This window comes from Lampris incognitus, chromosome 10 (assembly GCF_029633865.1).
Source record: "Lampris incognitus isolate fLamInc1 chromosome 10, fLamInc1.hap2, whole genome shotgun sequence".
Taxonomy (NCBI): domain Eukaryota; kingdom Metazoa; phylum Chordata; class Actinopteri; order Lampriformes; family Lampridae; genus Lampris; species Lampris incognitus.
In genome coordinates this window covers 25,378,409-25,390,443 of record NC_079220.1, presented here as the reverse complement: position 1 = coordinate 25,390,443, position 12,035 = coordinate 25,378,409, and the positions used below count along the sequence as shown (strand labels likewise).

At 42.9% G+C, this 12,035-nt stretch overlaps 1 protein-coding gene across 1 annotated transcript in view; it reads right to left on the bottom strand.

The window, feature by feature from the left end:
• The window catches only part of axin1 (axin 1), a 43,697-nt gene that overhangs the window by 26,402 nt on the left and 5,260 nt on the right, over window positions 1–12,035 (bottom strand). The gene's annotated exons all lie outside the window — the stretch shown is intronic.

Below are 12,035 nucleotides of genomic sequence, written 5' to 3'. Positions count from 1 at the left end.
AAGGCATGGAAATATATTCACGAAAAGGCCCTGATGAAAACATGTTTGTTTTGTTTTTTTCCAACACCCACATATAACAAGTGTGTGGCAATTTGCATTTACCCAGAATAAAAATACCCAGAGCATCTGGAAAATAATAGTAAAATAAATAAAAGTACTGTTGGAGGGGAAAAGTACATGTAATAACCTTAGTCTAACTTTACTTGTATATTTTTTTAAAGAGAGAAACCATCAGGATTTGATATAAATTGTATAAAATCAACTCTTTACCCTTGCGGAGGTGCTGAGAGGGACATGGGAGTTTGACCAGCCAGTCTACATGTGTTTTGTGGACTTGGAGAAGGCTTATGACCGAGTACCCCGGGGCACTCTGTGGCGGGTACTGAGGGAGTATGGGGTACCGGGGCAGTTGCTGCAAGCCATCCAGTCCTTGCATAACCAAAGTGAGAGCTGTGTCCGCATTCTCGGTACAAAGTCAAACACATTTTCGGGGGGTGTCGGACTCCGCCAAGGTTGTCCCTTGTCTCCAATTCTGTTTGTGACATTCATGGACAGGATGTCAAGGCGCAGCCACGGTGAGGAATGTGTCCATTTTGGGAACCTCAGAATTGCATCTCTGCTCTTCACAGATGATGTGGTTTTGTTGGCTTCATCAGAACACGACCTCCAGCACGCACTGGGGCGGTTTGCAGCTGAGTGTGAAATGGCCGGGATGAGAGTCAGCACGGGCGGCATGGTAGCGCAGTGGTTAGCGCAGTCACCTCACAGCAAGAAGGTCCTGGGTTCGAACCCCGGGGTTGTCCAACCTTGGAGGCCGTCCTCTATGCGGAGTTTGCATGTTCTCCCCGTGTCTGTGTGGGTTTCCTTCCGCAGTCTAAAGACATGTAGGTCAGGTGAATCAGTTGTACTAAATTATCCCTAGGTGTGAATGTGTGTGTGTGTGTGTGTGTGTGTGTGTGTGTGTGTGTGTGTGTGTGTGTGTGTGTGTGTGTGTGTGTGTGTGTGTGTGTGTGTGTGGGCCCTGTGATGGCCTGGTGGCCTGCCCAGGGTGTCTCCCCGCCTGCCGCCCAGTGACTGCTGGGATAGACTCCAGCATCCCTGTGAACCTGAGTAAGGATAAGCGGTTTGGATAATGGATGGATGGATGGAGAATCAGCACCTCCAAGTCTGAGGCCATGGTTCTCTACCAGAAAAAGATGGATTGCTCCCTCTGGGTTGGGGATGAGTTGTTGACTCAAGTGAAGGAGTTCTAATATCTCTGAGCCTTGTTCACGTGTGAGGGTAGGATGGGCGGGAGATTGACAGGGGGATTGGTGCAGCATCAGCAATAATGTGGATGTTGTACTGGACTATTGTGGTGAAGAGGGAGCTGAGCCAGAAGGCAAGCTCTCAATTTACCAGTCAGTCTTCGTTTCAATCCTCACCTATGGTCATGAGCTTTGGGTAGTGACCAAAAGGGTGAGATTGCAGATACAAGCGGCTGAAATTAGTTTCCTTCGTAGGGTGTCTGTGCTCAGCCTTTGAGATAGGGTGAGGAGCTCGGACATCTGGAGGGAGCTCAGAGTAGAGCCACTGCTCCTTCACGTCAAAAGAAGCCAGTTGAGGTGGTTTAGTTATCTGATTGGGATGCCTCATGGGCGCCTTCCTTTGGAGGCACGTCCAACTGGGAGGAGACCTCAGGGTAGACCCAGAACTTGCTGGAGGGACTACATGTCCAATCTGGCCTAGGAACGCCTTGGGATCCCTCAGGAGGATATGGAGGGTGTTGCTTGGGAGAGGGATGTCTGGAGTGCCCTACTTTGCCTGCCACTGCGACCCGCCCCGGAAAAGCGGCTGATGATGAGATGAGAAGAGATGTATAAGACCTGTCCTAGTGATGTGAATATACGAGTTATGTGTAGAAATATACAGTCGGTCAACATAATTTCATCAGTGAGCAGTGGAAGGTGTTCCCTTATTTATGCCCCGTGTGACTGTCTCATCCATATACACAGACCCCACTGGTTACCAGTGTGGCCTCTCCGTTTTGTTATTTCACATTCAAATGAAGTCCCATTATTCACGGTTTCGTGGGAGTCTATGACAGGCGCTTGATAGGCGAGACATCTTTAAATTATGTTTATCAAAACAGGACTACAAAGGCTGTTAATTAAGCCTTTAAAGAACAAGCGGCTCATATTTTTTGAAAATCTCAGCCCAGGAAAACAGAAAACCATAGGTCATTCCCTCTCAAGTCGTTAAGCTTTTAAAACTGATCAGAGAGAAAGATTAATGTCCTTAGTAGCCTGTCTTTGCCAAGATTAGACACAGATAATGTAAAATTTAGTCTTGCAGAAACCCCCAGTGGATAACCCTAAAAGACTATTTAAAATGAAATGTGATTTTCTGTAACTCTAGCCAAATTCTTGATTATTCAAGTAATTATTTAAAGAAATAACACACTCCCAGATTGAGTTTCCCTGATAGTTAGGGTCATGTAAGGACAAGGCCTCCGGAGGGGTGTGTGTGTGTGTGTGTGTGTGTGTGGGCGGGGGGGGGGGGGTGTTGGTATCCTTCAGACATCCGTGGCAGTAGTGACGGTGTCGTGTCCGTGGCTCAGGGTCATAATAGGACGCCTCTTGATGAGAGGATGGGATTAAATTTAAATGACACGACAGCAGTTGAAAAGGCATCATCAAGTAGTGTGAAAAAACAATAACAGTGAGTTTAAAGCCCTCCACCCCTCATACGTACTTCTGGCAAATTTTCCCAGAGGGGGTGTGGGGGGGGGGTTGCTGCTTTTTCAACTCAAGGTTTTGTCTCAGACTCGTACATAAAGTAGGTCAACTTCCAAAGGATACCACTGCTCATCTTAAATCACTGCACCACAGCAAATGGGGGGTTTGGTATAAAAAGTAATATGTACACAAGGGGAGAATAAATTACTAAATAAATCTACAATCAAATGAGCAAAATTAGTGATAACCGAGCCAAAGTAAGATTGAATAACATCCTCTTATACTGGGATCTTTACACATTTCCCAGACCAGTACAACAGACAACATGTGTCCTGAAACTTTGTTGATATTACTCCAGGTAACAATGTAGAACATAAAATTATACACTCATAACAGGTTGAAGTTAACAGATATCCATTTAACAATGATTAGTCAGAATCAGAAAGACTCTTATTGCCATGTGCAATTACATGCACTACGAATATTACCTGGTGTTGGTGTGATTAAGAATACAAGAAAAGTAGTCTTAAATATAATATAAAGTGTGTGATACACACACACACACACACACACACATAAAACAGATCTAAAAACTATAAACAGTAAAAAGTAAAGTAAAAGAACGATTTTATGTGCAGATCACAATAGTTGCATGTTCAGTAGTTTTGCAAAGCCAGCTGGGGAGTTTAGCTCACATGTGGGTGAGAATGATGGGACAGGTTCTCATATATTTCTGAGCGAATCCAGCACCTCATGCAGGCTGAGAGTAAACTGAGTTCATCGGTGGTTCGTAAACGGTGACAAGATTTTGCGTTCTCTGAGTCCAGAGTTTGGTAGAGAAATCATGTATTGCCAGAAGATTTCTTAACACTTAATGGTGTAATGTGTACACCTATGTACGCATTTGGAAAAATTTTCTTTATTTTATCAGTGCTTACCGATGGGAAATTTAACAGATAGATACACTGACCGATTTTACCCGTGCTTGGGTAATTTGCTAAGGCCCTACAGAACGCATCCCGCCTACAAATGTATAATTAATTATATTTGATTGTGATCTTTCTTGTCACGCAAGATACCTTACATTAGGGTGTGCATCTCACCGCTGAGGCCGATTTGATTCATATCTTAATATGTGATCAATAATCTGATGCATCGACATACATTTTTTTCCAGCTGAAAGATTGATACTAAGGTTGCACAATACTGATTTCGTTGTCAATGTCTGATAAGTGATCATTTCCATGATCATGTTGGCCAACACCAATATTTTTCATCCCATTCTAATACCACCATGTGTCTTACCTTCCATCAGTGATGGTTGCCTATTAGTGTGCTGAAGATGTAATGCTTGGTGCAGATGCAGACGTCTAAAAAACACTGCTTTATTAGCACCTGTCCTGGTTTGATACTAAACACTACAATGTATCTAAGTGTCTGTGTGTGAGTGAAGAAGACAAGTACAAATTCAACTGAAATGGAAAAAAACATGTAAAATTCATTTTGGCAAAATGTTTTTAAGTATTTTTTGCTTTTGTTCTACAACAGGTTGATCCTAGAAACCTTCTCTGTGACATGCTGAGTATCACATTTTTGCCTCAGGTGAAAATATGTTTTTTGTCAAAAGGGGGAAGGAACTCTTCTCCCTTCATTCATCACCAAATGTTTTTAGAAACAAACATAAAATTAAGTATTAACTTTATCCATTCCAAATAAGCTAGTAAGGGCGCATCCGAGTAGTGTAGTGGTCTATTCCATTGCCTTCCAACATCGGGATCGGTGGTTCGAATTCTCATGTTACCTCCGGCTTGGTCAGGCATCCCTACAGAAACAATTAGCCGTGTCTATGGATGGGAAGCTGGATGTGGGTATTTTTCCTGGTCGCTACACTAGCGCCTCCTCTGGTCGGTTGGGGCACCTGTTGGGGGGGGGGCTGGGGGAATAGCGTGATCCTCCCACGCGCTACATCCCCCTGATGAAACTCCTCACTGTCACTGTCAGGTGAAAAGAAGCAGCTGGTGACTCCACATGTATCGGAGGAGGCATGTGGTAGTCTGCAGCCCTCCCCAGATCGGCAGAGGGGGGTGGAGCAGATGGCTCGGAAGAGTGGGGTAATTGGCCAGATACAATTGGGGAGAAAAAGAGGGAAAAACAAAAATAGGCTAGTAAATGTCACACTGAAAAAGAAGTAGGAGATAGGGGGACTTTCTTTCCATCAATGTCTGCTGTTGCTGTTGGCACGTTATCATTAATGCATCATCATATCTGTGTGACATATCAGCCATCATTTTGATATACTGTAACACATTTTTCAGCCATTATTGGATGACACCAATAGGTTGACCGATACAGCATGCAAACCTGATACGATAAAATTCAGCCCTTTCTGGATTCAATGCAATATGTTGTGATATGATGCCAATAAATACAGTGCAATGCAACAGTGCAAACAGATCCATTTCTATTGTACTAATGCTGTAATTTTGTTGCTGGCTGCAAGAAGTAATCCTAACAGGTATATATATATGATGGACTGGTGGCCTGTCCAGGCTGTTACCCCGCCTGCCGCCCAATGACTGCTAGGATAGGCTCCAGCATCCCCGTGACCCTGAGTGCAGGATAAGCGGTTTGGATAATGGGTGGATGGATGGATTTAAATACACACATACCTGCTCAATATAGATCTGCTCAATTGAGAGATGGGAGAGGGAGAGAAGAATGGTGTTAACATCCTATTTGGAATCTCATTTTTTGGCAGTAAAACACCAAAATCAGTGCAACCCATAAAAAGTCAGCTAACACTCGTGATGTCTAAGTGTTTGGTGGGTTATTATACATTTCCTCATTGTCGGTCAATGAGAGAAACACATGAAAAGTTAGTTGAATTTGAGCGAGGGGCGGGGTCTCCTGACGACAGGCAGCAACACAAGCATACTGGGAGAGATAGCTTTGGAGAAAGCACAAGACATGATGCTAAAGAATAAAAGATAAGTGTGTTCAGGCACTACTGACATATTGAAGCCCACATTGATTTTTTTGGAATTCACTCCCGACTTCTGCCTGACACAAGCTGTCTGAATCACTGCCGTCATGTCTTTAACGTTAAGCCTAGTGCATCAGTTCCAATCGGTTAATCATCACCCACATAAGAAAATGGACCAAAATTAACAAAGCACATCAAAAAGAGGGGACTATTGCATAACAGTGGGCAAAAAGGGGGAACCTGAGAGTAAATTGTAGACAAGAATGAATATTACATTGCATTGTTGTGCTTAAAAGATTTAAAACTGTTTTTTTCCCTACAAATTTAATTGGATTAATCAAAATAATTGATAGGTTACTCGAGTACCAAATTTTTCATTAGTGACAGCTTTAAACCCTTATCTACTACTACTACTACTACTACTACTACTTTCGGCTGCTCCCGTTAGGGGTCGCCACAGCGGATCATCCATTTCCATTCTTCCTGTCCTCTGCATCTTCCTCTGTCACACCAGCCACCTGCATGTCCTCCCTCACCACATCCATAATAAACCTCATCTTTATCCTTCCTCTTTTCCTCTTCACTGGCAGCTCCAAATTCAGCATCCTTCTCCCAATATACCCAGAAGCTCTCCTCCACACGTGTCCAAGCAATCGCAATCTTGCCTCCCTTGCTTTGTCTCCAAACCGTCCAACCTGAGCAGTCCCGCTAATATACTCATTCCTAATCCTGTCCTTCTTCATCAATTCCAATGAACATTTCAGCATTTTCAACTCTGCCACCTCCAGCTCCGCCTCGTCTTTTCGTCAGTGCCACTGTCTCCAAACCATATAACATAGCTGGTCTCACAACCATCTTGTAAACCTTCCCTTTAACTCTTGCTGGTACCCTTCTGTTGCAAATCACTCCTGACACTCTTCTCGACCCACTCCACCCTGCCTGCACGCTCTTCTTCACCTCTCTTCCGCAAGCCCCTTTACTTTGGACAGTTGACCCCAGGTATTTAAACTCATATGTCTTCGTCACCTCCACTCCTTGCATCCTCACCATTCCACTGTCCTCCCTCTCATTCATGCATATATGTATTCCATCTTGCTCCGACTGACTTTCATTCCTCTTCTCTCCAGTGCATACCTCCACCTCTCCAGGCTCTCCTCAACCTGCACCCTACTCTCACTACAGATCACAAAGTGTTCTGCAAACATCATAGCCCACGGACACTCCTGCCCGATCTCGTCCTTCAACCTATCCATCACCATTGCAAGCAAGAAAGGGCTCAGAACCGATCCTTGATGTAATCCAACCTCCACCTTGAACCCATCTGTCATTCCAACCGCACACCTCACCACTGTCACACTCCCCTCATACATATCCTGCACCACTCCTACATACTTCTCTGCAACTCCCGACTTCCTCATACAATACCACACCTCCTTTCTCAGCACCCTGTCATAGGCTTTCTCTAAATCCACAAAGATGCAATGTAACTCCTTCTGGCCTTCTCTATACTTCTCAATCAACATTCTCAAAGCAAACATTGCGTCTGTGGTGCTCTTTCGTGGCATGAAACCATACTGCTGCTCGCTAATCGTCACCTCTCCTCTTAACCTAGCTTCTATTACTCTTTCCCATACCTTCATGCTGTGGCTGATCAACTTTATACCTCTGTAGTTGCTACAGTTCTGCACATCGCCCTTATTCTTGAAAATCAGTACCAGTATGCTTCTTCTCCACTCCTCAGGCATCATCTCACTTTCCAAGATTGTGTTAAACAATCTAGTTAAAAACCCCACTGCCATCTCTCCTAAACACCTCAATGCCTCCACAGGTATGTCATCTGGACCAACTGCATTTCCACTCTTCAGCCTCTTCATAGCTGCGCTCAGTTTCTCCTTGCTAATCCACTGTACTTCCTGATTCACTATCCCTACATCATCCAACATTTTCTCTCTCTCATTTTCTTCATTCATCAGCCCCTCAAAGTACTCCTTCCACCTTCTCAACACACTCTCACTTGTCAGCACATTTCCATCTCTATCCTTGATTGCCCTAACCTGCTGCACATCCTTCCCAGCTCGGTCCCTCTGTCTAGCCAATCGGTACAAGTCATTTTCTCCTTCCTTAGTGTCTAACCTCTCGTGCAACTCAACATACACCTTTGCCTTTGCCACCTCTCTCTTCACTTTGTACTGCATCTCCTTGTACTCCTGTCTGCTTTCTTCATCTCTCTGACTATTCCACTTCTTCTTTGCCAACCTCTTCCTCTGTATAATTTGCTGTACTTCCTCATTCCACCACCAAGTCTCCCTATCTTCCTTCCTCTGTCCTGATGACACACCAAGTACCTTCCTAGCTGTCTCCCTCACTATTTCTGCAATGGTTGCCCAGCCATCCAGCAACTCTTCCCTACCACCAAGTGCCTATTTTAACTCCTCCCTGAACTCCACACAACAGTCTTCCTTCTTCAACTTCCACCATTTGATCCTTGGCTCTGCCTTCACTCTCTTCCTCTTCTTGGTTTCCAAAGTCATCATACAGACCACCATCTGATGCTGCCTAGCTACGTTCTCCCTTGTCACCACCTTGCAGCCTCCAATCCCTTTCAGATCGCGCCTTCTATATAAGATATAGTCCACCTGTGTGCACTTTCCTCCCCTCTTCTACGTCACCCTGTGTTCCTCCCTCTTCTTGAAATATGCTCTAAAACCTTATACTAATAATAATGATAATAATAATAATAATAATAATAACTGCAGCCTGTCCAGGGTGTCTCCCTGCCTGCTGCCCAATGACTGCTGGGATAGGCTCCAGCATCCCCGCGACCCTGACAGCAGGATAAGCGGCTTGGATAATGGATGCGTGGATAATAATAATCAAATTGAGTTTGTATAGCGCTTATCATCTGTGGAGACAGATCTCGAAGCGCTTCACAGATAAAAGACTAGTAAAAAGAAAAAAAATATAATAAACTAAAAAGTAAAAAGATAAAAGAGGGGGAATAAAACCAGGGTGTACCGCTGTAAAAGATAGAAATAATTATCAAACTTACCACGCTTTTATGGTCAAGCTGACAGAATAGGATCACAAATGGATGGGCCGACACCAATTCTCTATGGCTGTACCACTACTCCCCACAAATCCAGAGAAGCTGTCTGCACATCTCACTGATTACATAAAGATAGGTAATAGCATATAGTTCATTACCTGACGCTCAAATAACCATAATAACTTCTCTTCAACAACAAAAAGTAAGGCCTGTTGTAAAATTATCTCCATTCAAAACCCTAATTACGTTTTAATGTAAAGGTACCTCATAGATTTTATATGAAAGCAAACTTTTCAGAAATGTATTCCTAAAATGCACAGGTGAACAAATCCAAACGCTGCATTCTGTTATTTCAACTTCATACTTACAGACTACAAACCACAAAAATAAAGTTTGCTGCATGCTAACAACATTACCTAGAGATGGAAAATTTAAAAGGAAAACAACTATTGGGGGTATACAATAACGCGTAGATGGGTTATTTTTATTTTTTTTGTACTACTTTATTAATTCCCATAGGGAGAAATTCTTTCTCTGCATTTAACCCATCACAGCTGTGTAGCTAAGAGCAGTGGGCAGCCGCTGTGTAGCACCCGGGGACCAACTCCAGTTCGTCTTGCCATGCCTTGGTCAAGGGCACAGACAGGAGTATTAACCCTAACATGCATGTCTTTTTGATGGTGGGGGAAACTGGAGCACCCGCAGAAAACCCACCACAGACACGGGGAAAACATGCAAACTCCACACAGAGGACGACCTGGGATGACCCCCAAGGTTGGCCAACCACAGGGTTTGAACCCAGGACCTTCTTGCTGTGAGGCGGCAGTGCTGACCACCGGGCCACCGTGCGCCCCTATACTAGTCTATAAAATTATGATAACTCATTACTACTCCAGTAATTTGATAATGACATACACTAAAACAGTCAGTTCTGTGATCACATTACAAGACTTTTCAAATTGTACTTGTGGGTGAAATCAAAATAAAATTGATGAAATTCATGTAAATGAACAGTCTTGTGAAAATCTCTTGGTTTGCTGTTGGGGAGGAGTATGTACAAAGAAGCATGCAATGGTTGGGGGAAAAAAACTCCGCGGTGGATCTGAAACAACACCACACAACCTCAAAATATGCATGGCTTGCAGCATGAATTGACCAAAACAAATTACAGCTGGATAGCCAATGATTATTAGACTAAATACTCAGAATGATCAAAGGTGACCATGCATTTTTTGCCAGAACATGAGACATCTCTTGTAAAATAAAATGTATGTTTGGGCATCCTGGAGGCATGAGCCAACATGCAGTGTAGACCACTGGGTTTGAACCTGGCCTGGGATCTACGTTGCATATCTTTCCCCCTCACTCTTTACCCTACAGTTCATGTCTGTCTGAACAGCTGCAGCACACTTCAAACAAGCTGCTGTTCGGAGCGTCAGAGTCGGAAAGCTCCTTTCAGAAACATTCAGATTGGGGAGTCCTGCATCCAAATACTTGTGTACTTTTCCGATACAGACATTTTGAAGTATGCGCCTGCTTTCCGCAGGGTTTGGCCAGGTGTGCTTGGGCATGAAAATGAGATGCTCTCCATAAATAGCTTCGACGGAAATCTCAAGAGTGTCTGGCTTTCATACGCATTTATTTGACTCAGATTGCAAAACATCCCATTTACAATCCCACCCCTCTCCATGAGGGACATCTTATTTATTTTAAAAATCATCCTAATTATTGCTGGAGTGATTTTTTTTTTATCCGAATCAAGCTGTTGCAATTAAAGCTGCATATATCTGGTGATATTATGCAACTCCTGTTTTTCTTTAATATCGCAGTACATATCGATACACACACACACACACACACACACACACACACACACACACACACACACACACACACACACACACACATATAAATATATACTAAGCACAAAAAGTAAGGAAATTTGTGTTTGGTAGATTATTTCTTTGTTGTAACAATGCTTCTTGGCAATAAATCTTATACCGTTGGAAAGCCTGTTTATTTCTCTTTTAAATGGTGCCACATTTGTAAGGAACATGCATTTGTGGGATGAGCAGCAGAGCTGAGTATGTGGGTTGCGCCCATGAAAAATTTGCCAAATCTTCTCTGCCAATGCCAAACAGCTTATTTTGCTGTTGCTATTGACTCTTGTTTTGAGCTTCTAGTACTTCAGGTGCTGACAATCAGGTGCCTTATATAAGATTTATTGCCAAGAAGTATTGTTACAACAAAGAGATAATCTATCAAACAAAAATATCCTTACTTTTTGTGCTAAGTTTATATACATATATATATATAACTTTTTAAAAGCAACACTCACTGGTAGGGAAACTGCTCAACAAATAAGGAGCAAAGTAATCCAGTGAGTCAAGAAAATTCTTTATGAGACAGTACAAGCTTGTTTCATGCCTTAAGCAATCATCACCTGTCAATAAAGCTCTACTGTCAATAAAGCTTTATTGACAGCTGATGATTGCTTATGGCATGAAACAGGCTTGTACTGTCTCAAAGAATCGACTCACTGGATTATATATATATACACACACACACAGACACACACACACACACACACACACATACATATAACAATGTCAGCTTTTTCCAATATCTTTTAGCCGTAAGTTGTCGTAATACTTTGGCAGCTGATGCACTGTCATGACTTAACGCCTTCCTCTTTCTATTAAAAAAAGAAGAAAAAAAAATATTTCTAAGTCTATATTTGAACACAGCTGCACGGCATGCTATGCCACATAGTGCTCTCGTGAAACTCAGTGATGAGATGATGACATGACTTGAGTCAGAAATATTAAGAAGACAAGAAGTCAATAGAATTCTATCAAAATTTCCTTGACTTGTGAGGATGATGAAACAAGTTACACTTCTCCGGGCTGAGCACTTCAACAGTTAGGCGAAACAGATGTTTATAAATGTGTGCAAAACATCGTGTAATGAAAAATGGCAATATTTCCCACCATTTGATGACAACAACAACAACAACACATAGACTCCAAGACACGGGGTGAATGTAGGTGAGAGGAAGAAAATCTGTGCTCCTGCTGAGTAGGCAGAAGATACCACAATACCAGTGACTAAAAAGTTAATTGTTTCATGAACTGATGGGAAATGATTGCCGTTGGAAAAACGATAACCTCTGCTCTCAGACGGGTGTATTTTCATGGCTTAACGGCTTGGTTGGTAACAGTTACAACTGGAAATTGATTTGACCAGAGGGCATGATCTAGCGCCTATAGAATAGTTTGAGAATTTCTTT